This window comes from Hyla sarda, unplaced genomic scaffold, assembly GCF_029499605.1.
Source record: "Hyla sarda isolate aHylSar1 unplaced genomic scaffold, aHylSar1.hap1 scaffold_875, whole genome shotgun sequence".
In the NCBI taxonomy this organism is placed as follows: domain Eukaryota; kingdom Metazoa; phylum Chordata; class Amphibia; order Anura; family Hylidae; genus Hyla; species Hyla sarda.
Genome location: NW_026610903.1, coordinates 124,341 through 149,784, shown reverse-complemented (window position 1 = coordinate 149,784; position 25,444 = coordinate 124,341). Strand labels below are relative to the sequence as shown.

The following is a 25,444-nucleotide window of genomic DNA, read 5'->3' as shown; positions in this document are numbered from 1 at the left end:
CCTGGACACAGCAGCGGCTGCAATATCTCAACGGAGAATACGTTTATATATATGTGTGTGTGTGCGCGTATATATATATATATATATATATATATATATATATATATATATTTCTCCGCCGAAATCACTTTTAAACCCATTTCCACCTTTTTTTCCCTTCTCTTCCTCTTACTTTTTTTTCACGTTTTTTTACGTTTTTCTCCTTTTCGCCTCTTTTCTGGGCGTATTATTCTTCTTTTTCTTCTTTTTTTTCGTCTAATGCATACCCCATCAGTGCAGCAATGCTTATTCAATACCGCCAGCAGATGGAGACACTGGGGGATAATTTTCTAAGGATTTATACTGATTTTTCCTGTCTGAATTTGTCGCACAGAAAGTTGCAGGCCAAATATGTGTGACATTTCTGCGACTTTAGCTTCTAGAGCATTTTTACAACATTATACATAGGTGCTGAATACATAAAAAGCGACTGTTCAGCGACAGACAAGTCGCATCGGCTAAAAGTAGGCCAGAATGTCAGTCCATGTTGGAGCAGGTTTAGATACAGTCTAAAGCATAGATCTCAAAGTCTGTGCACAGAATTTAGCAAGGGCCTCGCACCTTCTGATGCATCAGGTAGGTGCACAATAGCATAGCCTAACCCTCTGTACTTTGGTCTATATTGATGCGGGACATAGACAGCCAGCTGATGACCAATCCATTAGTGCAATGGATGGCTGGAAGCATTTGTCTTTGCCTTTGCAATACCACAGAAGCAATGCATGGTCAATGTACAGCAATGACACACCTGTGTGAACAGCCAGGAGACCCCCCCCCCCCCATGTTATGTTACATAGTTACATAGTTAGTACGGTCGAAAAAAGACATATGTCCATCAAGTTCAACCAGGGAATTAAGGGGTAGGGGTGTGGCGCGATATTGGGGAAGGGATGAGATTTTATATTTCTTCATAAGCATTAATCTTATTTTGTCAATTAGGAACATTCAGCACCCACCCGCTATCAAGGCAGCTGCCTATCATGTCATGCCCTACCTGCACAGGTGTGCTGGCTACTCAAATGATCCAATTAAGGAGGCCATTTAGTCAGCAGCAGCAGAAGTCCTGTGCCTGGACGCTCCAACAGCGGCCAGACACAAGCAGAAGCAGAAGCAGCAGCAGCACCACCTTTTGTTTTTTGGCTGCAGCAGCAGCAGCAGCAAGGCCCACAGGGCTGGCTAGCTGGCTAGCCAGCAAGCAGGTAGCAATGAAAGTAGGAATCTTTCTTTTTAACCCTGTAAGGGGGTGGTGCACTGTACCCGAAGATACTGCCATATCGGGTCAATGCATAGGGCGACGGAAGCAAGCTTCGAAATCGGCCCCCGTTCTCAAAAATCCATTTAATATATGGTCCCCAGATAGGGGACGTATCAGATATTAAACTGATAAGAACAGATACTACACTTGATCTTAGCCAAAAGGCCGAGAAGCGATAACCGTGAAAGGGGCGGGCCCAACAAGGTCCCCTTCATGGGCACTATCACTGCTTGCTGTCAGGGAGGCTGCCAGACAATTTTCCATGCACACTCTGGGCTGGGGGGCAGTCAACCACCAGTACACACAGCAGAACCTAAACCCATACCATTATTGCTAAGCAGCAAGACAGGGGCCCATTGCACTCCCACGGGGCCTTTTTAAATGCAATCCATAACCCGGATTTGCCAGGAACCCTTCTTACTCCTCCTACTTGCATGTGACACTGGGCTTAGGATCTGCATAGGAAACACACACACAAGCACACACCTACCTTTGTTGCCTGCAGATGCCTCCTTGGCTGTCCCCAAACGGTATCAAACCAACACCCACGGGAAGCTGTAAGCATAGAGGACATGCCTGCACCCCATTGGACTTACCTGTGTGGGTTAAACCCGGGTTATTTGACAACCTATGGCGGTGATGGTTCTGCTCAGGCAGAGCAGTGCTGATGCTCCTCATAAAGCTGTCGCTGCTGTGAAGGTTCTAGGTGACATCACAAATCCCTATGGTTACATACACAACAAAGCTGGGTTGTTGTTGTTTACACTCTGCAAGGCCTGTGGAAGTGAGTGACATCATAGCACTGTAGTTCTGAGGGTTCTAGATGGATGCAACAATCTCCTGTTGCTTCTATGAAGGCCATAATAGACGACATTACCAAACAGCTCCATAGTCACATACACAGCAAAGGAGAGATGTTGTTTACACCTAGTGATGTCAGTGGTATTGAGTGACATCACAGCACAGTGCTAAGGCTCCTGGGCCTGGACACAGCAGCGGCTGCAATATCTCAACGGAGAATACGTTTATATATATGTGTGTGTGTGTGCGCGTATATATATATATATATATATATATATATATATATATATATATATTTCTCCGCCGAAATCACTTTTAAACCCATTTCCACCTTTTTTTCCCTTCTCTTCCTCTTACTTTTTTTTCACGTTTTTTTACGTTTTTCTCCTTTTCGCCTCTTTTCTGGGCGTATTATTCTTCTTTTTCTTCTTTTTTTTCGTCTAATGCATACCCCATCAGTGCAGCAATGCTTATTCAATACCGCCAGCAGATGGAGACACTGGGGGATAATTTTCTAAGGATTTATACTGATTTTTCCTGTCTGAATTTGTCGCACAGAAAGTTGCAGGCCAAATATGTGTGACATTTCTGCGACTTTAGCTTCTAGAGCATTTTTACAACATTATACATAGGTGCTGAATACATAAAAAGCGACTGTTCAGCGACAGACAAGTCGCATCGGCTGAAAGTAGGCCAGAATGTCAGTCCATGTTGGAGCAGGTTTAGATACAGTCTAAAGCATAGATCTCAAAGTCTGTGCACAGAATTTAGCAAGGGCCTCGCACCTTCTGATGCATCAGGTAGGTGCACAATAGCATAGCCTAACCCTCTGTACTTTGGTCTATATTGATGCGGGACATAGACAGCCAGCTGATGACCAATCCATTAGTGCAATGGATGGCTGGAAGCATTTGTCTTTGCCTTTGCAATACCACAGAAGCAATGCATGGTCAATGTACAGCAATGACACACCTGTGTGAACAGCCAGGAGACCCCCCCCCCCCCATGTTATGTTACATAGTTACATAGTTAGTACGGTCGAAAAAAGACATATGTCCATCAAGTTCAACCAGGGAATTAAGGGGTAGGGGTGTGGCGCGATATTGGGGAAGGGATGAGATTTTATATTTCTTCATAAGCATTAATCTTATTTTGTCAATTAGGAACATTCAGCACCCACCCGCTATCAAGGCAGCTGCCTATCATGTCATGCCCTACCTGCACAGGTGTGCTGGCTACTCAAATGATCCAATTAAGGAGGCCATTTAGTCAGCAGCAGCAGAAGTCCTGTGCCTGGACGCTCCAACAGCGGCCAGACACAAGCAGAAGCAGAAGCAGCAGCAGCACCACCTTTTGTTTTTTGGCTGCAGCAGCAGCAGCAGCAAGGCCCACAGGGCTGGCTAGCTGGCTAGCCAGCAAGCAGGTAGCAATGAAAGTAGGAATCTTTCTTTTTAACCCTGTAAGGGGGTGGTGCACTGTACCCGAAGATACTGCCATATCGGGTCAATGCATAGGGCGACGGAAGCAAGCTTCGAAATCGGCCCCCGTTCTCAAAAATCCATTTAATATATGGTCCCCAGATAGGGGACGTATCAGATATTAAACTGATAAGAACAGATACTACACTTGATCTTAGCCAAAAGGCCGAGAAGCGATAACCGTGAAAGGGGCGGGCCCAACAAGGTCCCCTTCATGGGCACTATCACTGCTTGCTGTCAGGGAGGCTGCCAGACAATTTTCCATGCACACTCTGGGCTGGGGGGCAGTCAACCACCAGTACACACAGCAGAACCTAAACCCATACCATTATTGCTAAGCAGCAAGACAGGGGCCCATTGCACTCCCACGGGGCCTTTTTAAATGCAATCCATAACCCGGATTTGCCAGGAACCCTTCTTACTCCTCCTACTTGCATGTGACACTGGGCTTAGGATCTGCATAGGAAACACACACACAAGCACACACCTACCTTTGTTGCCTGCAGATGCCTCCTTGGCTGTCCCCAAACGGTATCAAACCAACACCCACGGGAAGCTGTAAGCATAGAGGACATGCCTGCACCCCATTGGACTTACCTGTGTGGGTTAAACCCGGGTTATTTGACAACCTATGGCGGTGATGGTTCTGCTCAGGCAGAGCAGTGCTGATGCTCCTCATAAAGCTGTCGCTGCTGTGAAGGTTCTAGGTGACATCACAAATCCCTATGGTTACATACACAACAAAGCTGGGTTGTTGTTGTTTACACTCTGCAAGGCCTGTGGAAGTGAGTGACATCATAGCACTGTAGTTCTGAGGGTTCTAGATGGATGCAACAATCTCCTGTTGCTTCTATGAAGGCCATAATAGACGACATCACCAAACAGCTCCATAGTCACATACACAGCAAAGGAGAGATGTTGTTTACACCTAGTGATGTCAGTGGTATTGAGTGACATCACAGCACAGTGCTAAGGCTCCTGGGCCTGGACACAGCAGCGGCTGCAATATCTCAACGGAGAATACGTTTATATATATGTGTGTGTGTGCGCGTATATATATATATATATATATATATATATATATATATATATTCTCCGCCGAAATCACTTTTAAACCCATTTCCACCTTTTTTTCCCTTCTCTTCCTCTTACTTTTTTTTCACGTTTTTTTACGTTTTTCTCCTTTTCGCCTCTTTTCTGGGCGTATTATTCTTCTTTTTCTTCTTTTTTTTCGTCTAATGCATACCCCATCAGTGCAGCAATGCTTATTCAATACCGCCAGCAGATGGAGACACTGGGGGATAATTTTCTAAGGATTTATACTGATTTTTCCTGTCTGAATTTGTCGCACAGAAAGTTGCAGGCCAAATATGTGTGACATTTCTGCGACTTTAGCTTCTAGAGCATTTTTACAACATTATACATAGGTGCTGAATACATAAAAAGCGACTGTTCAGCGACAGACAAGTCGCATCGGCTGAAAGTAGGCCAGAATGTCAGTCCATGTTGGAGCAGGTTTAGATACAGTCTAAAGCATAGATCTCAAAGTCTGTGCACAGAATTTAGCAAGGGCCTCGCACCTTCTGATGCATCAGGTAGGTGCACAATAGCATAGCCTAACCCTCTGTACTTTGGTCTATATTGATGCGGGACATAGACAGCCAGCTGATGACCAATCCATTAGTGCAATGGATGGCTGGAAGCATTTGTCTTTGCCTTTGCAATACCACAGAAGCAATGCATGGTCAATGTACAGCAATGACACACCTGTGTGAACAGCCAGGAGACCCCCCCCCCCCCATGTTATGTTACATAGTTACATAGTTAGTACGGTCGAAAAAAGACATATGTCCATCAAGTTCAACCAGGGAATTAAGGGGTAGGGGTGTGGCGCGATATTGGGGAAGGGATGAGATTTTATATTTCTTCATAAGCATTAATCTTATTTTGTCAATTAGGAACATTCAGCACCCACCCGCTATCAAGGCAGCTGCCTATCATGTCATGCCCTACCTGCACAGGTGTGCTGGCTACTCAAATGATCCAATTAAGGAGGCCATTTAGTCAGCAGCAGCAGAAGTCCTGTGCCTGGACGCTCCAACAGCGGCCAGACACAAGCAGAAGCAGAAGCAGCAGCACCACCTTTTGTTTTTTGGCTGCAGCAGCAGCAGCAGCAAGGCCCACAGGGCTGGCTAGCTGGCTAGCCAGCAAGCAGGTAGCAATGAAAGTAGGAATCTTTCTTTTTAACCCTGTAAGGGGGTGGTGCACTGTACCCGAAGATACTGCCATATCGGGTCAATGCATAGGGCGACGGAAGCAAGCTTCGAAATCGGCCCCCGTTCTCAAAAATCCATTTAATATATGGTCCCCAGATAGGGGACGTATCAGATATTAAACTGATAAGAACAGATACTACACTTGATCTTAGCCAAAAGGCCGAGAAGCGATAACCGTGAAAGGGGCGGGCCCAACAAGGTCCCCTTCATGGGCACTATCACTGCTTGCTGTCAGGGAGGCTGCCAGACAATTTTCCATGCACACTCTGGGCTGGGGGGCAGTCAACCACCAGTACACACAGCAGAACCTAAACCCATACCATTATTGCTAAGCAGCAAGACAGGGGCCCATTGCACTCCCACGGGGCCTTTTTAAATGCAATCCATAACCCGGATTTGCCAGGAACCCTTCTTACTCCTCCTACTTGCATGTGACACTGGGCTTAGGATCTGCATAGGAAACACACACACAAGCACACACCTACCTTTGTTGCCTGCAGATGCCTCCTTGGCTGTCCCCAAACGGTATCAAACCAACACCCACGGGAAGCTGTAAGCATAGAGGACATGCCTGCACCCCATTGGACTTACCTGTGTGGGTTAAACCCGGGTTATTTGACAACCTATGGCGGTGATGGTTCTGCTCAGGCAGAGCAGTGCTGATGCTCCTCATAAAGCTGTCGCTGCTGTGAAGGTTCTAGGTGACATCACAAATCCCTATGGTTACATACACAACAAAGCTGGGTTGTTGTTGTTTACACTCTGCAAGGCCTGTGGAAGTGAGTGACATCATAGCACTGTAGTTCTGAGGGTTCTAGATGGATGCAACAATCTCCTGTTGCTTCTATGAAGGCCATAATAGACGACATCACCAAACAGCTCCATAGTCACATACACAGCAAAGGAGAGATGTTGTTTACACCTAGTGATGTCAGTGGTATTGAGTGACATCACAGCACAGTGCTAAGGCTCCTGGGCCTGGACACAGCAGCGGCTGCAATATCTCAACGGAGAATACGTTTATATATATGTGTGTGTGTGCGCGTATATATATATATATATATATATATATATATATATATATATATATTCTCCGCCGAAATCACTTTTAAACCCATTTCCACCTTTTTTTCCCTTCTCTTCCTCTTACTTTTTTTTCACGTTTTTTTACGTTTTTCTCCTTTTCGCCTCTTTTCTGGGCGTATTATTCTTCTTTTTCTTCTTTTTTTTCGTCTAATGCATACCCCATCAGTGCAGCAATGCTTATTCAATACCGCCAGCAGATGGAGACACTGGGGGATAATTTTCTAAGGATTTATACTGATTTTTCCTGTCTGAATTTGTCGCACAGAAAGTTGCAGGCCAAATATGTGTGACATTTCTGCGACTTTAGCTTCTAGAGCATTTTTACAACATTATACATAGGTGCTGAATACATAAAAAGCGACTGTTCAGCGACAGACAAGTCGCATCGGCTGAAAGTAGGCCAGAATGTCAGTCCATGTTGGAGCAGGTTTAGATACAGTCTAAAGCATAGATCTCAAAGTCTGTGCACAGAATTTAGCAAGGGCCTCGCACCTTCTGATGCATCAGGTAGGTGCACAATAGCATAGCCTAACCCTCTGTACTTTGGTCTATATTGATGCGGGACATAGACAGCCAGCTGATGACCAATCCATTAGTGCAATGGATGGCTGGAAGCATTTGTCTTTGCCTTTGCAATACCACAGAAGCAATGCATGGTCAATGTACAGCAATGACACACCTGTGTGAACAGCCAGGAGACCCCCCCCCCCCATGTTATGTTACATAGTTACATAGTTAGTACGGTCGAAAAAAGACATATGTCCATCAAGTTCAACCAGGGAATTAAGGGGTAGGGGTGTGGCGCGATATTGGGGAAGGGATGAGATTTTATATTTCTTCATAAGCATTAATCTTATTTTGTCAATTAGGAACATTCAGCACCCACCCGCTATCAAGGCAGCTGCCTATCATGTCATGCCCTACCTGCACAGGTGTGCTGGCTACTCAAATGATCCAATTAAGGAGGCCATTTAGTCAGCAGCAGCAGAAGTCCTGTGCCTGGACGCTCCAACAGCGGCCAGACACAAGCAGAAGCAGAAGCAGCAGCAGCACCACCTTTTGTTTTTTGGCTGCAGCAGCAGCAGCAGCAAGGCCCACAGGGCTGGCTAGCTGGCTAGCCAGCAAGCAGGTAGCAATGAAAGTAGGAATCTTTCTTTTTAACCCTGTAAGGGGGTGGTGCACTGTACCCGAAGATACTGCCATATCGGGTCAATGCATAGGGCGACGGAAGCAAGCTTCGAAATCGGCCCCCGTTCTCAAAAATCCATTTAATATATGGTCCCCAGATAGGGGACGTATCAGATATTAAACTGATAAGAACAGATACTACACTTGATCTTAGCCAAAAGGCCGAGAAGCGATAACCGTGAAAGGGGCGGGCCCAACAAGGTCCCCTTCATGGGCACTATCACTGCTTGCTGTCAGGGAGGCTGCCAGACAATTTTCCATGCACACTCTGGGCTGGGGGGCAGTCAACCACCAGTACACACAGCAGAACCTAAACCCATACCATTATTGCTAAGCAGCAAGACAGGGGCCCATTGCACTCCCACGGGGCCTTTTTAAATGCAATCCATAACCCGGATTTGCCAGGAACCCTTCTTACTCCTCCTACTTGCATGTGACACTGGGCTTAGGATCTGCATAGGAAACACACACACAAGCACACACCTACCTTTGTTGCCTGCAGATGCCTCCTTGGCTGTCCCCAAACGGTATCAAACCAACACCCACGGGAAGCTGTAAGCATAGAGGACATGCCTGCACCCCATTGGACTTACCTGTGTGGGTTAAACCCGGGTTATTTGACAACCTATGGCGGTGATGGTTCTGCTCAGGCAGAGCAGTGCTGATGCTCCTCATAAAGCTGTCGCTGCTGTGAAGGTTCTAGGTGACATCACAAATCCCTATGGTTACATACACAACAAAGCTGGGTTGTTGTTGTTTACACTCTGCAAGGCCTGTGGAAGTGAGTGACATCATAGCACTGTAGTTCTGAGGGTTCTAGATGGATGCAACAATCTCCTGTTGCTTCTATGAAGGCCATAATAGACGACATCACCAAACAGCTCCATAGTCACATACACAGCAAAGGAGAGATGTTGTTTACACCTAGTGATGTCAGTGGTATTGAGTGACATCACAGCACAGTGCTAAGGCTCCTGGGCCTGGACACAGCAGCGGCTGCAATATCTCAACGGAGAATACGTTTATATATATGTGTGTGTGTGCGCGTATATATATATATATATATATATATATATATATATATATATATATTCTCCGCCGAAATCACTTTTAAACCCATTTCCACCTTTTTTTCCCTTCTCTTCCTCTTACTTTTTTTTCACGTTTTTTTACGTTTTTCTCCTTTTCGCCTCTTTTCTGGGCGTATTATTCTTCTTTTTCTTCTTTTTTTTCGTCTAATGCATACCCCATCAGTGCAGCAATGCTTATTCAATACCGCCAGCAGATGGAGACACTGGGGGATAATTTTCTAAGGATTTATACTGATTTTTCCTGTCTGAATTTGTCGCACAGAAAGTTGCAGGCCAAATATGTGTGACATTTCTGCGACTTTAGCTTCTAGAGCATTTTTACAACATTATACATAGGTGCTGAATACATAAAAAGCGACTGTTCAGCGACAGACAAGTCGCATCGGCTGAAAGTAGGCCAGAATGTCAGTCCATGTTGGAGCAGGTTTAGATACAGTCTAAAGCATAGATCTCAAAGTCTGTGCACAGAATTTAGCAAGGGCCTCGCACCTTCTGATGCATCAGGTAGGTGCACAATAGCATAGCCTAACCCTCTGTACTTTGGTCTATATTGATGCGGGACATAGACAGCCAGCTGATGACCAATCCATTAGTGCAATGGATGGCTGGAAGCATTTGTCTTTGCCTTTGCAATACCACAGAAGCAATGCATGGTCAATGTACAGCAATGACACACCTGTGTGAACAGCCAGGAGACCCCCCCCCCCCCATGTTATGTTACATAGTTACATAGTTAGTACGGTCGAAAAAAGACATATGTCCATCAAGTTCAACCAGGGAATTAAGGGGTAGGGGTGTGGCGCGATATTGGGGAAGGGATGAGATTTTATATTTCTTCATAAGCATTAATCTTATTTTGTCAATTAGGAACATTCAGCACCCACCCGCTATCAAGGCAGCTGCCTATCATGTCATGCCCTACCTGCACAGGTGTGCTGGCTACTCAAATGATCCAATTAAGGAGGCCATTTAGTCAGCAGCAGCAGAAGTCCTGTGCCTGGACGCTCCAACAGCGGCCAGACACAAGCAGAAGCAGAAGCAGCAGCAGCACCACCTTTTGTTTTTTGGCTGCAGCAGCAGCAGCAGCAAGGCCCACAGGGCTGGCTAGCTGGCTAGCCAGCAAGCAGGTAGCAATGAAAGTAGGAATCTTTCTTTTTAACCCTGTAAGGGGGTGGTGCACTGTACCCGAAGATACTGCCATATCGGGTCAATGCATAGGGCGACGGAAGCAAGCTTCGAAATCGGCCCCCGTTCTCAAAAATCCATTTAATATATGGTCCCCAGATAGGGGACGTATCAGATATTAAACTGATAAGAACAGATACTACACTTGATCTTAGCCAAAAGGCCGAGAAGCGATAACCGTGAAAGGGGCGGGCCCAACAAGGTCCCCTTCATGGGCACTATCACTGCTTGCTGTCAGGGAGGCTGCCAGACAATTTTCCATGCACACTCTGGGCTGGGGGGCAGTCAACCACCAGTACACACAGCAGAACCTAAACCCATACCATTATTGCTAAGCAGCAAGACAGGGGCCCATTGCACTCCCACGGGGCCTTTTTAAATGCAATCCATAACCCGGATTTGCCAGGAACCCTTCTTACTCCTCCTACTTGCATGTGACACTGGGCTTAGGATCTGCATAGGAAACACACACACAAGCACACACCTACCTTTGTTGCCTGCAGATGCCTCCTTGGCTGTCCCCAAACGGTATCAAACCAACACCCACGGGAAGCTGTAAGCATAGAGGACATGCCTGCACCCCATTGGACTTACCTGTGTGGGTTAAACCCGGGTTATTTGACAACCTATGGCGGTGATGGTTCTGCTCAGGCAGAGCAGTGCTGATGCTCCTCATAAAGCTGTCGCTGCTGTGAAGGTTCTAGGTGACATCACAAATCCCTATGGTTACATACACAACAAAGCTGGGTTGTTGTTGTTTACACTCTGCAAGGCCTGTGGAAGTGAGTGACATCATAGCACTGTAGTTCTGAGGGTTCTAGATGGATGCAACAATCTCCTGTTGCTTCTATGAAGGCCATAATAGACGACATCACCAAACAGCTCCATAGTCACATACACAGCAAAGGAGAGATGTTGTTTACACCTAGTGATGTCAGTGGTATTGAGTGACATCACAGCACAGTGCTAAGGCTCCTGGGCCTGGACACAGCAGCGGCTGCAATATCTCAACGGAGAATACGTTTATATATATGTGTGTGTGTGCGCGTATATATATATATATATATATATATATATATATATATATATATATTCTCCGCCGAAATCACTTTTAAACCCATTTCCACCTTTTTTTCCCTTCTCTTCCTCTTACTTTTTTTTCACGTTTTTTTACGTTTTTCTCCTTTTCGCCTCTTTTCTGGGCGTATTATTCTTCTTTTTCTTCTTTTTTTTCGTCTAATGCATACCCCATCAGTGCAGCAATGCTTATTCAATACCGCCAGCAGATGGAGACACTGGGGGATAATTTTCTAAGGATTTATACTGATTTTTCCTGTCTGAATTTGTCGCACAGAAAGTTGCAGGCCAAATATGTGTGACATTTCTGCGACTTTAGCTTCTAGAGCATTTTTACAACATTATACATAGGTGCTGAATACATAAAAAGCGACTGTTCAGCGACAGACAAGTCGCATCGGCTGAAAGTAGGCCAGAATGTCAGTCCATGTTGGAGCAGGTTTAGATACAGTCTAAAGCATAGATCTCAAAGTCTGTGCACAGAATTTAGCAAGGGCCTCGCACCTTCTGATGCATCAGGTAGGTGCACAATAGCATAGCCTAACCCTCTGTACTTTGGTCTATATTGATGCGGGACATAGACAGCCAGCTGATGACCAATCCATTAGTGCAATGGATGGCTGGAAGCATTTGTCTTTGCCTTTGCAATACCACAGAAGCAATGCATGGTCAATGTACAGCAATGACACACCTGTGTGAACAGCCAGGAGACCCCCCCCCCCCATGTTATGTTACATAGTTACATAGTTAGTACGGTCGAAAAAAGACATATGTCCATCAAGTTCAACCAGGGAATTAAGGGGTAGGGGTGTGGCGCGATATTGGGGAAGGGATGAGATTTTATATTTCTTCATAAGCATTAATCTTATTTTGTCAATTAGGAACATTCAGCACCCACCCGCTATCAAGGCAGCTGCCTATCATGTCATGCCCTACCTGCACAGGTGTGCTGGCTACTCAAATGATCCAATTAAGGAGGCCATTTAGTCAGCAGCAGCAGAAGTCCTGTGCCTGGACGCTCCAACAGCGGCCAGACACAAGCAGAAGCAGAAGCAGCAGCAGCACCACCTTTTGTTTTTTGGCTGCAGCAGCAGCAGCAGCAAGGCCCACAGGGCTGGCTAGCTGGCTAGCCAGCAAGCAGGTAGCAATGAAAGTAGGAATCTTTCTTTTTAACCCTGTAAGGGGGTGGTGCACTGTACCCGAAGATACTGCCATATCGGGTCAATGCATAGGGCGACGGAAGCAAGCTTCGAAATCGGCCCCCGTTCTCAAAAATCCATTTAATATATGGTCCCCAGATAGGGGACGTATCAGATATTAAACTGATAAGAACAGATACTACACTTGATCTTAGCCAAAAGGCCGAGAAGCGATAACCGTGAAAGGGGCGGGCCCAACAAGGTCCCCTTCATGGGCACTATCACTGCTTGCTGTCAGGGAGGCTGCCAGACAATTTTCCATGCACACTCTGGGCTGGGGGGCAGTCAACCACCAGTACACACAGCAGAACCTAAACCCATACCATTATTGCTAAGCAGCAAGACAGGGGCCCATTGCACTCCCACGGGGCCTTTTTAAATGCAATCCATAACCCGGATTTGCCAGGAACCCTTCTTACTCCTCCTACTTGCATGTGACACTGGGCTTAGGATCTGCATAGGAAACACACACACAAGCACACACCTACCTTTGTTGCCTGCAGATGCCTCCTTGGCTGTCCCCAAACGGTATCAAACCAACACCCACGGGAAGCTGTAAGCATAGAGGACATGCCTGCACCCCATTGGACTTACCTGTGTGGGTTAAACCCGGGTTATTTGACAACCTATGGCGGTGATGGTTCTGCTCAGGCAGAGCAGTGCTGATGCTCCTCATAAAGCTGTCGCTGCTGTGAAGGTTCTAGGTGACATCACAAATCCCTATGGTTACATACACAACAAAGCTGGGTTGTTGTTGTTTACACTCTGCAAGGCCTGTGGAAGTGAGTGACATCATAGCACTGTAGTTCTGAGGGTTCTAGATGGATGCAACAATCTCCTGTTGCTTCTATGAAGGCCATAATAGACGACATCACCAAACAGCTCCATAGTCACATACACAGCAAAGGAGAGATGTTGTTTACACCTAGTGATGTCAGTGGTATTGAGTGACATCACAGCACAGTGCTAAGGCTCCTGGGCCTGGACACAGCAGCGGCTGCAATATCTCAACGGAGAATACGTTTATATATATGTGTGTGTGTGCGCGTATATATATATATATATATATATATATATATATATATATATATTCTCCGCCGAAATCACTTTTAAACCCATTTCCACCTTTTTTTCCCTTCTCTTCCTCTTACTTTTTTTTCACGTTTTTTTACGTTTTTCTCCTTTTCGCCTCTTTTCTGGGCGTATTATTCTTCTTTTTCTTCTTTTTTTTCGTCTAATGCATACCCCATCAGTGCAGCAATGCTTATTCAATACCGCCAGCAGATGGAGACACTGGGGGATAATTTTCTAAGGATTTATACTGATTTTTCCTGTCTGAATTTGTCGCACAGAAAGTTGCAGGCCAAATATGTGTGACATTTCTGCGACTTTAGCTTCTAGAGCATTTTTACAACATTATACATAGGTGCTGAATACATAAAAAGCGACTGTTCAGCGACAGACAAGTCGCATCGGCTGAAAGTAGGCCAGAATGTCAGTCCATGTTGGAGCAGGTTTAGATACAGTCTAAAGCATAGATCTCAAAGTCTGTGCACAGAATTTAGCAAGGGCCTCGCACCTTCTGATGCATCAGGTAGGTGCACAATAGCATAGCCTAACCCTCTGTACTTTGGTCTATATTGATGCGGGACATAGACAGCCAGCTGATGACCAATCCATTAGTGCAATGGATGGCTGGAAGCATTTGTCTTTGCCTTTGCAATACCACAGAAGCAATGCATGGTCAATGTACAGCAATGACACACCTGTGTGAACAGCCAGGAGACCCCCCCCCCCCCATGTTATGTTACATAGTTACATAGTTAGTACGGTCGAAAAAAGACATATGTCCATCAAGTTCAACCAGGGAATTAAGGGGTAGGGGTGTGGCGCGATATTGGGGAAGGGATGAGATTTTATATTTCTTCATAAGCATTAATCTTATTTTGTCAATTAGGAACATTCAGCACCCACCCGCTATCAAGGCAGCTGCCTATCATGTCATGCCCTACCTGCACAGGTGTGCTGGCTACTCAAATGATCCAATTAAGGAGGCCATTTAGTCAGCAGCAGCAGAAGTCCTGTGCCTGGACGCTCCAACAGCGGCCAGACACAAGCAGAAGCAGAAGCAGCAGCAGCACCACCTTTTGTTTTTTGGCTGCAGCAGCAGCAGCAGCAAGGCCCACAGGGCTGGCTAGCTGGCTAGCCAGCAAGCAGGTAGCAATGAAAGTAGGAATCTTTCTTTTTAACCCTGTAAGGGGGTGGTGCACTGTACCCGAAGATACTGCCATATCGGGTCAATGCATAGGGCGACGGAAGCAAGCTTCGAAATCGGCCCCCGTTCTCAAAAATCCATTTAATATATGGTCCCCAGATAGGGGACGTATCAGATATTAAACTGATAAGAACAGATACTACACTTGATCTTAGCCAAAAGGCCGAGAAGCGATAACCGTGAAAGGGGCGGGCCCAACAAGGTCCCCTTCATGGGCACTATCACTGCTTGCTGTCAGGGAGGCTGCCAGACAATTTTCCATGCACACTCTGGGCTGGGGGGCAGTCAACCACCAGTACACACAGCAGAACCTAAACCCATACCATTATTGCTAAGCAGCAAGACAGGGGCCCATTGCACTCCCACGGGGCCTTTTTAAATGCAATCCATAACCCGGATTTGCCAGGAACCCTTCTTACTCCTCCTACTTGCATGTGACACTGGGCTTAGGATCTGCATAGGAAACACACACACAAGCACACACCTACCTTTGTTGCCTGCAGATGCCTCCTTGGCTGTCCCCAAACGGTATCAAACCAACACCCACGGGAAGCTGTAAGCATAGAGGACATGCCTGCACCCCATTGGACTTACCTGTGTGGGTTAAACCCGGGTTATTTGACAACCTATGGCGGTGATGGTTCTGCTCAGGCAGAGCAGTGCTGATGCTCCTCATAAAGCTGTCGCTGCTGTGAAGGTTCTAGGTGACATCACAAATCCCTATGGTTACATACACAACAAAGCTGGGTTGTTGTTGTTTACACTCTGCAAGGCCTGTGGAAGTGAGTGACATCATAGCACTGTAGTTCTGAGGGTTCTAGATGGATGCAACAATCTCCTGTTGCTTCTATGAAGGCCATAATAGACGACATCACCAAACAGCTCCATAGTCACATACACAGCAAAGGAGAGATGTTGTTTACACCTAGTGATGTCAGTGGTATTGAGTGACATCACAGCACAGTGCTAAGGCTCCTGGGCCTGGACACAGCAGCGGCTGCAATATCTCAACGGAGAATACGTTTATATATATGTGTGTGTGTGCGCGTATATATATATATATATATATATATATATATATATATATATATATTTCTCCGCCGAAATCACTTTTAAACCCATTTCCACCTTTTTTTCCCTTCTCTTCCTCTTACTTTTTTTTCACGTTTTTTTACGTTTTTCTCCTTTTCGCCTCTTTTCTGGGCGTATTATTCTTCTTTTTCTTCTTTTTTTTCGTCTAATGCATACCCCATCAGTGCAGCAATGCTTATTCAATACCGCCAGCAGATGGAGACACTGGGGGATAATTTTCTAAGGATTTATACTGATTTTTCCTGTCTGAATTTGTCGCACAGAAAGTTGCAGGCCAAATATGTGTGACATTTCTGCGACTTTAGCTTCTAGAGCATTTTTACAACATTATACATAGGTGCTGAATACATAAAAAGCGACTGTTCAGCGACAGACAAGTCGCATCGGCTGAAAGTAGGCCAGAATGTCAGTCCATGTTGGAGCAGGTTTAGATACAGTCTAAAGCATAGATCTCAAAGTCTGTGCACAGAATTTAGCAAGGGCCTCGCACCTTCTGATGCATCAGGTAGGTGCACAATAGCATAGCCTAACCCTCTGTACTTTGGTCTATATTGATGCGGGACATAGACAGCCAGCTGATGACCAATCCATTAGTGCAATGGATGGCTGGAAGCATTTGTCTTTGCCTTTGCAATACCACAGAAGCAATGCATGGTCAATGTACAGCAATGACACACCTGTGTGAACAGCCAGGAGACCCCCCCCCCCCCATGTTATGTTACATAGTTACATAGTTAGTACGGTCGAAAAAAGACATATGTCCATCAAGTTCAACCAGGGAATTAAGGGGTAGGGGTGTGGCGCGATATTGGGGAAGGGATGAGATTTTATATTTCTTCATAAGCATTAATCTTATTTTGTCAATTAGGAACATTCAGCACCCACCCGCTATCAAGGCAGCTGCCTATCATGTCATGCCCTACCTGCACAGGTGTGCTGGCTACTCAAATGATCCAATTAAGGAGGCCATTTAGTCAGCAGCAGCAGAAGTCCTGTGCCTGGACGCTCCAACAGCGGCCAGACACAAGCAGAAGCAGAAGCAGCAGCAGCACCACCTTTTGTTTTTTGGCTGCAGCAGCAGCAGCAGCAAGGCCCACAGGGCTGGCTAGCTGGCTAGCCAGCAAGCAGGTAGCAATGAAAGTAGGAATCTTTCTTTTTAACCCTGTAAGGGGGTGGTGCACTGTACCCGAAGATACTGCCATATCGGGTCAATGCATAGGGCGACGGAAGCAAGCTTCGAAATCGGCCCCCGTTCTCAAAAATCCATTTAATATATGGTCCCCAGATAGGGGACGTATCAGATATTAAACTGATAAGAACAGATACTACACTTGATCTTAGCCAAAAGGCCGAGAAGCGATAACCGTGAAAGGGGCGGGCCCAACAAGGTCCCCTTCATGGGCACTATCACTGCTTGCTGTCAGGGAGGCTGCCAGACAATTTTCCATGCACACTCTGGGCTGGGGGGCAGTCAACCACCAGTACACACAGCAGAACCTAAACCCATACCATTATTGCTAAGCAGCAAGACAGGGGCCCATTGCACTCCCACGGGGCCTTTTTAAATGCAATCCATAACCCGGATTTGCCAGGAACCCTTCTTACTCCTCCTACTTGCATGTGACACTGGGCTTAGGATCTGCATAGGAAACACACACACAAGCACACACCTACCTTTGTTGCCTGCAGATGCCTCCTTGGCTGTCCCCAAACGGTATCAAACCAACACCCACGGGAAGCTGTAAGCATAGAGGACATGCCTGCACCCCATTGGACTTACCTGTGTGGGTTAAACCCGGGTTATTTGACAACCTATGGCGGTGATGGTTCTGCTCAGGCAGAGCAGTGCTGATGCTCCTCATAAAGCTGTCGCTGCTGTGAAGGTTCTAGGTGACATCACAAATCCCTATGGTTACATACACAACAAAGCTGGGTTGTTGTTGTTTACACTCTGCAAGGCCTGTGGAAGTGAGTGACATCATAGCACTGTAGTTCTGAGGGTTCTAGATGGATGCAACAATCTCCTGTTGCTTCTATGAAGGCCATAATAGACGACATCACCAAACAGCTCCATAGTCACATACACAGCAAAGGAGAGATGTTGTTTACACCTAGTGATGTCAGTGGTATTGAGTGACATCACAGCACAGTGCTAAGGCTCCTGGGCCTGGACACAGCAGCGGCTGCAATATCTCAACGGAGAATACGTTTATATATATGTGTGTGTGTGCGCGTATATATATATATATATATATATATATATATATATATATATATATATTTCTCCGCCGAAATCACTTTTAAACCCATTTCCACCTTTTTTTCCCTTCTCTTCCTCTTACTTTTTTTTCACGTTTTTTTACGTTTTTCTCCTTTTCGCCTCTTTTCTGGGCGTATTATTCTTCTTTTTCTTCTTTTTTTTCGTCTAATGCATACCCCATCAGTGCAGCAATGCTTATTCAATACCGCCAGCAGATGGAGACACTGGGGATAATTTTCTAAGGATTTATACTGATTTTTCCTGTCTGAATTTGTCGCACAGAAAGTTGCAGGCCAAATATGTGTGACATTTCTGCGACTTTAGCTTCTAGAGCATTTTTACAACATTATACATAGGTGCTGAATACATAAAAAGCGACTGTTCAGCGACAGACAAGTCGCATCGGCTGAAAGTAGGCCAGAATGTCAGTCCATGTTGGAGCAGGTTTAGATACAGTCTAAAGCATAGATCTCAAAGTCTGTGCACAGAATTTAGCAAGGGCCTCGCACCTTCTGATGCATCAGGTAGGTGCACAATAGCATAGCCTAACCCTCTGTACTTTGGTCTATAATGATGCGGGACATAGACAGCCAGCTGATGACCAATCCATTAGTGCAATGGATGGCTGGAAGCATTTGTCTTTGCCTTTGCAATACCACAGAAGCAATGCATGGTCAATGTACAGCAATGACACACCTGTGTGAACAGCCAGGAGACCCCCCCCCCCCCATGTTATGTTACATAGTTACATAGTTAGTACGGTCGAAAAAAGACATATGTCCATCAAGTTCAACCAGGGAATTAAGGGGTAGGGGTGTGGCGCGATATTGGGGAAGGGATGAGATTTTATATTTCTTCATAAGCATTAATCTTATTTTGTCAATTAGGAACATTCAGCACCCACCCGCTATCAAGGCAGCTGCCTATCATGTCATGCCCTACCTGCACAGGTGTGCTGGCTACTCAAATGATCCAATTAAGGAGGCCATTTAGTCAGCAGCAGCAGAAGTCCTGTGCCTGGACGCTCCAACAGCGGCCAGACACAAGCAGAAGCAGAAGCAGCAGCAGCACCACCTTTTGTTTTTTGGCTGCAGCAGCAGCAGCAGCAAGGCCCACAGGGCTGGCTAGCTGGCTAGCCAGCAAGCAGGTAGCAATGAAAGTAGGAATCTTTCTTTTTAACCCTGTAAGGGGGTGGTGCACTGTACCCGAAGATACTGCCATATCGGGTCAATGCATAGGGCGACGGAAGCAAGCTTCGAAATCGGCCCCCGTTCTCAAAAATCCATTTAATATATGGTCCCCAGATAGGGGACGTATCAGATATTAAACTGATAAGAACAGATACTACACTTGATCTTAGCCAAAAGGCCGAGAAGCGATAACCGTGAAAGGGGCGGGCCCAACAAGGTCCCCTTCATGGGCACTATCACTGCTTGCTGTCAGGGAGGCTGCCAGACAATTTTCCATGCACACTCTGGGCTGGGGGGCAGTCAACCACCAGTACACACAGCAGAACCTAAACCCATACCATTATTGCTAAGCAGCAAGACAGGGGCCCATTGCACTCCCACGGGGCCTTTTTAAATGCAATCCATAACCCGGATTTGCCAGGAACCCTTCTTACTCCTCCTACTTGCATGTGACACTGGGCTTAGGATCTGCATAGGAAACACACACACAAGCACACACCTACCTTTGTTGCCTGCAGATGCCTCCTTGGCTGTCCCCAAACGGTATCAAACCAACACCCACGGGAAGCTGTAAGCATAGAGGACATGCCTGCACCCCATTGGACTTACCTGTGTGGGTTAAACCCGGGTTATTTGACAACCTATGGCGGTGATGGTTCTGCTCAGGCAGAGCAGTGCTGATGCTCCTCATAAAGCTGTCGCTGCTGTGAAGGTTCTAGGTGACATCACAAATCCCTATGGTTACATACACAACAAAGCTGGGTTGTTGTTGTTTACACTCTGCAAGGCCTGTGGAAGTGAGTGACATCATAGCACTGTAGTTCTGAGGGTTCTAGATGGATGCAACAATCTCCTGTTGCTTCTATGAAGGCCATAATAGACGACATCACCAAACAGCTCCATAGTCACATACACAGCAAAGGAGAGATGTTGTTTACACCTAGTGATGTCAGTGGTATTGAGTGACATCACAGCACAGTGCTAAGGCTCCTGGGCCTGGACACAGCAGCGGCTGCAATATCTCAACGGAGAATACGTTTATATATATGTGTGTGTGTGCGCGTATATATATATATATATATATATATATATATATATATATATATTTCTCCGCCGAAATCACTTTTAAACCCATTTCCACCTTTTTTTCCCTTCTCTTCCTCTTACTTTTTTTTCACGTTTTTTTACGTTTTTCTCCTTTTCGCCTCTTTTCTGGGCGTATTATTCTTCTTTTTCTTCTTTTTTTTCGTCTAATGCATACCCCATCAGTGCAGCAATGCTTATTCAATACCGCCAGCAGATGGAGACACTGGGGGATAATTTTCTAAGGATTTATACTGATTTTTCCTGTCTGAATTTGTCGCACAGAAAGTTGCAGGCCAAATATGTGTGACATTTCTGCGACTTTAGCTTCTAGAGCATTTTTACAACATTATACATAGGTGCTGAATACATAAAAAGCGACTGTTCAGCGACAGACAAGTCGCATCGGCTGAAAGTAGGCCAGAATGTCAGTCCATGTTGGAGCAGGTTTAGATACAGTCTAAAGCATAGATCTCAAAGTCTGTGCACAGAATTTAGCAAGGGCCTCGCACCTTCTGATGCATCAGGTAGGTGCACAATAGCATAGCCTAACCCTCTGTACTTTGGTCTATATTGATGCGGGACATAGACAGCCAGCTGATGACCAATCCATTAGTGCAATGGATGGCTGGAAGCATTTGTCTTTGCCTTTGCAATACCACAGAAGCAATGCATGGTCAATGTACAGCAATGACACACCTGTGTGAACAGCCAGGAGACCCCCCCCCCCCCATGTTATGTTACATAGTTACATAGTTAGTACGGTCGAAAAAAGACATATGTCCATCAAGTTCAACCAGGGAATTAAGGGGTAGGGGTGTGGCGCGATATTGGGGAAGGGATGAGATTTTATATTTCTTCATAAGCATTAATCTTATTTTGTCAATTAGGAACATTCAGCACCCACCCGCTATCAAGGCAGCTGCCTATCATGTCATGCCCTACCTGCACAGGTGTGCTGGCTACTCAAATGATCCAATTAAGGAGGCCATTTAGTCAGCAGCAGCAGAAGTCCTGTGCCTGGACGCTCCAACAGCGGCCAGACACAAGCAGAAGCAGAAGCAGCAGCAGCACCACCTTTTGTTTTTTGGCTGCAGCAGCAGCAGCAGCAAGGCCCACAGGGCTGGCTAGCTGGCTAGCCAGCAAGCAGGTAGCAATGAAAGTAGGAATCTTTCTTTTTAACCCTGTAAGGGGGTGGTGCACTGTACCCGAAGATACTGCCATATCGGGTCAATGCATAGGGCGACGGAAGCAAGCTTCGAAATCGGCCCCCGTTCTCAAAAATCCATTTAATATATGGTCCCCAGATAGGGGACGTATCAGATATTAAACTGATAAGAACAGATACTACACTTGATCTTAGCCAAAAGGCCGAGAAGCGATAACCGTGAAAGGGGCGGGCCCAACAAGGTCCCCTTCATGGGCACTATCACTGCTTGCTGTCAGGGAGGCTGCCAGACAATTTTCCATGCACACTCTGGGCTGGGGGGCAGTCAACCACCAGTACACACAGCAGAACCTAAACCCATACCATTATTGCTAAGCAGCAAGACAGGGGCCCATTGCACTCCCACGGGGCCTTTTTAAATGCAATCCATAACCCGGATTTGCCAGGAACCCTTCTTACTCCTCCTACTTGCATGTGACACTGGGCTTAGGATCTGCATAGGAAACACACACACAAGCACACACCTACCTTTGTTGCCTGCAGATGCCTCCTTGGCTGTCCCCAAACGGTATCAAACCAACACCCACGGGAAGCTGTAAGCATAGAAGACATGCCTGCACCCCATTGGACTTACCTGTGTGGGTTAAACCCGGGTTATTTGACAACCTATGGCGGTGATGGTTCTGCTCAGGCAGAGCAGTGCTGATGCTCCTCATAAAGCTGTCGCTGCTGTGAAGGTTCTAGGTGACATCACAAATCCCTATGGTTACATACACAACAAAGCTGGGTTGTTGTTGTTTACACTCTGCAAGGCCTGTGGAAGTGAGTGACATCATAGCACTGTAGTTCTGAGGGTTCTAGATGGATGCAACAATCTCCTGTTGCTTCTATGAAGGCCATAATAGACGACATCACCAAACAGCTCCATAGTCACATACACAGCAAAGGAGAGATGTTGTTTACACCTAGTGATGTCAGTGGTATTGAGTGACATCACAGCACAGTGCTAAGGCTCCTGGGCCTGGACACAGCAGCGGCTGCAATATCTCAACGGAGAATACGTTTATATATATGTGTGTGTGTGCGCGTATATATATATATATATATATATATATATATATATATATATATATATTTCTCCGCCGAAATCACTTTTAAACCCATTTCCACCTTTTTTTCCCTTCTCTTCCTCTTACTTTTTTTTCACGTTTTTTTACGTTTTTCTCCTTTTCGCCTCTTTTCTGGGCGTATTATTCTTCTTTTTCTTCTTTTTTTTCGTCTAATGCATACCCCATCAGTGCAGCAATGCTTATTCAATACCGCCAGCAGATGGAGACACTGGGGGATAATTTTCTAAGGATTTATACTGATTTTTCCTGTCTGAATTTGTCGCACAGAAAGTTGCAGGCCAAATATGTGTGACATTTCTGCGACTTTAGCTTCTAGAGCATTTTTACAACATTATACATAGGTGCTGAATACATAAAAAGCGACTGTTCAGCGACAGACAAGTCGCATCGGCTGAAAGTAGGCCAGAATGTCAGTCCATGTTGGAGCAGGTTTAGATACAGTCTAAAGCATAGATCTCAAAGTCTGTGCACAGAATTTAGCAAGGGCCTCGCACCTTCTGATGCATCAGGTAGGTGCACAATAGCATAGCCTAACCCTCTGTACTTTGGTCTATATTGATGCGGGACATAGACAGCCAGCTGATGACCAATCCATTAGTGCAATGGATGGCTGGAAGCATTTGTCTTTGCCTTTGCAATACCACAGAAGCAATGCATGGTCAATGTACAGCAATGACACACCTGTGTGAACAGCCAGGAGACCCCCCCCCCCCCCATGTTATGTTACATAGTTACATAGTTAGTACGGTCGAAAAAAGACATATGTCCATCAAGTTCAACCAGGGAATTAAGGGGTAGGGGTGTGGCGCGATATTGGGGAAGGGATGAGATTTTATATTTCTTCATAAGCATTAATCTTATTTTGTCAATTAGGAACATTCAGCACCCACCCGCTATCAAGGCAGCTGCCTATCATGTCATGCCCTACCTGCACAGGTGTGCTGGCTACTCAAATGATCCAATTAAGGAGGCCATTTAGTCAGCAGCAGCAGAAGTCCTGTGCCTGGACGCTCCAACAGCGGCCAGACACAAGCAGAAGCAGCAGCAGCAGCAGCACCACCTTTTGTTTTTTGGCTGCAGCAGCAGCAGCAGCAAGGCCCACAGGGCTGGCTAGCTGGCTAGCCAGCAAGCAGGTAGCAATGAAAGTAGGAATCTTTCTTTTTAACCCTGTAAGGGGGTGGTGCACTGTACCCGAAGATACTGCCATATCGGGTCAATGCATAGGGCGACGGAAGCAAGCTTCGAAATCGGCCCCCGTTCTCAAAAATCCATTTAATATATGGTCCCCAGATAGGGGACGTATCAGATATTAAACTGATAAGAACAGATACTACACTTGATCTTAGCCAAAAGGCCGAGAAGCGATAACCGTGAAAGGGGCGGGCCCAACAAGGTCCCCTTCATGGGCACTATCACTGCTTGCTGTCAGGGAGGCTGCCAGACAATTTTCCATGCACACTCTGGGCTGGGGGGCAGTCAACCACCAGTACACACAGCAGAACCTAAACCCATACCATTATTGCTAAGCAGCAAGACAGGGGCCCATTGCACTCCCACGGGGCCTTTTTAAATGCAATCCATAACCCGGATTTGCCAGGAACCCTTCTTACTCCTCCTACTTGCATGTGACACTGGGCTTAGGATCTGCATAGGAAACACACACACAAGCACACACCTACCTTTGTTGCCTGCAGATGCCTCCTTGGCTGTCCCCAAACGGTATCAAACCAACACCCACGGGAAGCTGTAAGCATAGAGGACATGCCTGCACCCCATTGGACTTACCTGTGTGGGTTAAACCCGGGTTATTTGACAACCTATGGCGGTGATGGTTCTGCTCAGGCAGAGCAGTGCTGATGCTCCTCATAAAGCTGTCGCTGCTGTGAAGGTTCTAGGTGACATCACAAATCCCTATGGTTACATACACAACAAAGCTGGGTTGTTGTTGTTTACACTCTGCAAGGCCTGTGGAAGTGAGTGACATCATAGCACTGTAGTTCTGAGGGTTCTAGATGGATGCAACAATCTCCTGTTGCTTCTATGAAGGCCATAATAGACGACATCACCAAACAGCTCCATAGTCACATACACAGCAAAGGAGAGATGTTGTTTACACCTAGTGATGTCAGTGGTATTGAGTGACATCACAGCACAGTGCTAAGGCTCCTGGGCCTGGACACAGCAGCGGCTGCAATATCTCAACGGAGAATACGTTTATATATATGTGTGTGTGTGCGCGTATATATATATATATATATATATATATATATATATATATATATCTATATATATATTTCTCCGCCGAAATCACTTTTAAACCCATTTCCACCTTCTTTTCCCTTCTCTTCCTCTTACTTTTTTTTCACGTTTTTTTACGTTTTTCTCCTTTTCGCCTCTTTTCTGGGCGTATTATTCTTCTTTTTCTTCTTTTTTTTCGTCTAATGCATACCCCATCAGTGCAGCAATGCTTATTCAATACCGCCAGCAGATGGAGACACTGGGGGATAATTTTCTAAGGATTTATACTGATTTTTCCTGTCTGAATTTGTCGCACAGAAAGTTGCAGGCCAA

General features: G+C 45.9%; 11 non-coding genes across 11 annotated transcripts; all 11 read right to left on the bottom strand.

Moving 5' to 3' along the window:
• Positions 1 to 1,280: 1,280 nt before the first annotated feature.
• Positions 1,281 to 1,471, bottom strand: LOC130348185 (U2 spliceosomal RNA). Its single transcript, XR_008885956.1, has one exon. It is a non-coding gene; the product is annotated as a U2 spliceosomal RNA (small nuclear RNA).
• A 2,089-nt stretch (positions 1,472 to 3,560) lies between these two features.
• On the bottom strand, positions 3,561 to 3,751 carry LOC130348183 (U2 spliceosomal RNA). Its single transcript, XR_008885955.1, has one exon. It is a non-coding gene; the product is annotated as a U2 spliceosomal RNA (small nuclear RNA).
• A 2,079-nt stretch (positions 3,752 to 5,830) lies between these two features.
• LOC130348182 (U2 spliceosomal RNA) lies at positions 5,831 to 6,021 on the bottom strand. Its single transcript, XR_008885954.1, has one exon. It is a non-coding gene; the product is annotated as a U2 spliceosomal RNA (small nuclear RNA).
• A 2,085-nt stretch (positions 6,022 to 8,106) lies between these two features.
• Positions 8,107 to 8,297, bottom strand: LOC130348181 (U2 spliceosomal RNA). The gene has a single exon (XR_008885953.1). It is a non-coding gene; the product is annotated as a U2 spliceosomal RNA (small nuclear RNA).
• Positions 8,298 to 10,383: 2,086 nt separating this feature from the next.
• LOC130348180 (U2 spliceosomal RNA) lies at positions 10,384 to 10,574 on the bottom strand. The gene has a single exon (XR_008885952.1). It is a non-coding gene; the product is annotated as a U2 spliceosomal RNA (small nuclear RNA).
• Positions 10,575 to 12,659: 2,085 nt separating this feature from the next.
• Positions 12,660 to 12,850, bottom strand: LOC130348179 (U2 spliceosomal RNA). The gene has a single exon (XR_008885951.1). It is a non-coding gene; the product is annotated as a U2 spliceosomal RNA (small nuclear RNA).
• A 2,084-nt stretch (positions 12,851 to 14,934) lies between these two features.
• Positions 14,935 to 15,125, bottom strand: LOC130348178 (U2 spliceosomal RNA). The gene has a single exon (XR_008885950.1). It is a non-coding gene; the product is annotated as a U2 spliceosomal RNA (small nuclear RNA).
• A 2,087-nt stretch (positions 15,126 to 17,212) lies between these two features.
• LOC130348177 (U2 spliceosomal RNA) lies at positions 17,213 to 17,403 on the bottom strand. The gene has a single exon (XR_008885949.1). It is a non-coding gene; the product is annotated as a U2 spliceosomal RNA (small nuclear RNA).
• Positions 17,404 to 19,491: 2,088 nt separating this feature from the next.
• Positions 19,492 to 19,682, bottom strand: LOC130348175 (U2 spliceosomal RNA). The gene has a single exon (XR_008885947.1). It is a non-coding gene; the product is annotated as a U2 spliceosomal RNA (small nuclear RNA).
• A 2,085-nt stretch (positions 19,683 to 21,767) lies between these two features.
• Positions 21,768 to 21,958, bottom strand: LOC130348174 (U2 spliceosomal RNA). Its single transcript, XR_008885946.1, has one exon. It is a non-coding gene; the product is annotated as a U2 spliceosomal RNA (small nuclear RNA).
• A 2,090-nt stretch (positions 21,959 to 24,048) lies between these two features.
• Positions 24,049 to 24,239, bottom strand: LOC130348172 (U2 spliceosomal RNA). Its single transcript, XR_008885945.1, has one exon. It is a non-coding gene; the product is annotated as a U2 spliceosomal RNA (small nuclear RNA).
• Between the last annotated feature and the right edge of the window lie 1,205 nt (positions 24,240 to 25,444).